This window comes from Oncorhynchus clarkii, chromosome 2 (genome assembly GCF_045791955.1).
Source record: "Oncorhynchus clarkii lewisi isolate Uvic-CL-2024 chromosome 2, UVic_Ocla_1.0, whole genome shotgun sequence".
Taxonomy (NCBI): domain Eukaryota; kingdom Metazoa; phylum Chordata; class Actinopteri; order Salmoniformes; family Salmonidae; genus Oncorhynchus; species Oncorhynchus clarkii.
This window is the reverse complement of record NC_092148.1, coordinates 5,992,657-5,995,629: the sequence shown is the minus strand read 5'-3', so window position 1 is coordinate 5,995,629 and position 2,973 is coordinate 5,992,657.

The window sequence follows — 2,973 nt, the reverse complement described above, 5'->3', positions numbered from 1 at the left end:
TAATGAGGTTTTATTTTCCTTATAGTAAGTTAAAGATCTACTTGACTTTTTTTCCCTAGTTTCAAAATTCCTCTGGTTCTTTCTGAACGTTTTTGATCTGGAGAGCTGGGTGTCTATGGAAGTACGGCCAAGTAGGTCAGAAAAAAATGAAACGAATGAAAATGATCTGTCCTCTGAGGGATGACTGGATCTGATGGGAAACAGTGTATCTGAGGCCTTCAACGGGGCTGGGACTCCTGGAGGTTTAACACAGCTGACTTCTAACTGGCTGTCAAAAAGTTAACAAACACACCAACAACGTAGAAAAAAAACATTTCTGGCTTCTAAACATTTGCCTTGAAGCCAGGATCGGAATGTTAAAAAGTGTGAGCTTTATGTGTGCTTATAGCAGCTAGCTAGACTACATAACATAAGAGAAAAACACGTATTTTCTAAGGCATTTCACATGTTGAATCTATTACGTGCTCAATAACAGCACCTTGTGTGATCTTTCTGTGTCAAACCAGTAAAATAAGTTCTTGAGGATTTACACATTTACTAATCAGGTGTCAATCACTGTCACACACCCACGTAAAAACAACACCAGGGCCAACGCCTAAATGTTCCCAGAATTCCACCCAGAATTCCATATGGCCCTATTCGCAAAACATCAGACAAACACTCCCCAGGAAGGTTTAGTCAGGCTCCCACTGCTCTATCCATGTAATCATTACCTCAGTCAGGCTCCCACTGCTCTATCCATGTAACCATTACCTCAGTCAGGCTCCCACTGCTCTATCCATGTAATCATTACCTCAGTCAGGCTCCCACTGCTCTATCCATGTAATCATTACCTCAGTCAGGCTCCCACTGCTCTATCCATGTAATCTGTACCTCAGGCAGGCTCTCACTGCTCTATCCATGTAACCATTACCCCAGTCAGGCTCCCACTGCTCTATCCATGTAATCATTACCTCAGTCAGGCTCCCACTGCTCTATCCATGTAATCATTACCTCAGTCAGGCTCCCACTGCTCTATCCATGTAATCATTACCTCAGTCAGGCTCCCACTGCTCTATCCATGTAATCTGTACCTCAGTCAGGCTCCCACTGCTCTATCCATGTAATCATTACCTCAGTCAGGCTCCCACTGCTCTATCCATGTAATCATTACCTCAGTCAGGCTCCCACTGCTCTATCCATGTAATCATTACCTCAGTCAGGCTCCCACTGCTCTATCCATATAATCATTACCTCAGTCAGGCTCCCACTTCTCCATCCATGTAAGCTGTACCTCAGTCAGGCTCCCACTTCTCCATCCATGAAATCTGCACAAATATTCCCGGGACCTCAGCATCTCTCACACCACATTATGGCCAGGTGCCACAGTCAATTACAATCACTAACTGAGATTACAGCAGAGAGAGCAGGGTTAGAGATGGTGCCGAGGATTGGGAGTCATAATCCCACTGGGTAGTTCGATGGTTCCATCCAGCCGGCCTCCAGCCCTCCACAACACAGGGTGTGGAAGTGATCATAGCCCCTAAGCTCCTGTGACATGGATATCTCCAGGCTTTTTAAACACTCTGTCTGTCAGAGGGTCATACTTTCATCAGGTTGGAAAGACACTAGGCGTGACACAGGTGGCTCTGGAATGTTGCTTGTAACCTGGAACCTCCAGAGGTGGAAAAAGTATCCAATTGTCAAACTTGAGTAAAAGTAAAAATACCTTAATAGAAAATGAAATGAAAGACACCCAGTAAAATACTACTTGAGTAAAAGTCTAAAAGTATTTGGTTTTAAATATACTTAAGTATCAAAAGTAAATGTAATTGTTAAAATATATACTTAAGTATCAAAATTAGAAGTAACTACTCTACAATTCCTCATATAAAACAAACCAGACAGCATAGTTTTCTTGTTTTTTTTGTTTACACACGAAGTATGTGTTTAGTGAGTCCGCCAGATCAGAGGCAGTAGGGATGACTGGGGATGTTCTCTTGATAAGTGTATGAATTAGACAATTTTCCTGTCCTGCTAGGCATTCAAAACGTAACGAGTACTTTTAGGTGTCAGGGAAAATGTATGGAGTAAAAAGTACATCATTTTCTTTAGGAATGTAGAGAAGTAGAAGTAAAAGTAAAAGTTGTCAAAAAGATCAATATTAGAGTAAAGTACAAATACCCCAAAACACTAATTAAAACGATTTGTACTTAAGTACTTCACACCACTGGTAACCTCTATTGGTAGAACCTCTATGGTAGACAGAGGGACTTTCTCCTTCAGAATGAGATATACATGTTGAACCTGGAGAAGTGTTGCTGTTCTAACCTCCAGTATAGCACAGTGGCCAGTCTCAGGTCTGTTGCTGTTCTAACCTCCAGTATAGCACAGTGGCCAGTCTCAGGTCTGTTGCTGTTCTAACCTCCAGTATAGCACAGTGGCCAGTCTCAGGTCTGTTGCTGTTCTAACCTCCAGGATAGCACAGTGGCCAGTCTCAGGTCTGTTGCTGTTCTAACCTCCAGTATAGCACAGTGGCCAGTCTCAGGTCTGTTGCTGTTCTAACCTCCAGTATAGCACAGTGGCCAGTCTCAGGTCTGTTGCTGTTCTAACCTCCAGTATAGCACAGTGGCCAGTCTCAGGTCTGTTGCTGTTCTAACCTCCAGAATAGCACAGTGGCCAGTCTCAGGTCTGTTGCTGTTCTAACCTCCAGAATAGCACAGTGGCCGAGTCTCAGGTCTGTTGCTGTTCTAACCTCCAGGATAGCACAGCGGCCAGTCTCAGGTCTGTTGCTGTTCTAACCTCCAGTATAGCACAGTGGCCAGTCTCAGGTCTGTTGCTGTTCTAACCTCCAGTATAGCACAGTGGCCAGTCTCAGGTCTGTTGCTGTTCTAACCTCCAGTATAGCACAGTGGCCAGTCTCAGGTCTGTTGCTGTTCTAACCTCCAGTATAGCACAGTGGCCAGTCTCAGGTCTGTTGCTGTTCTAACCTCC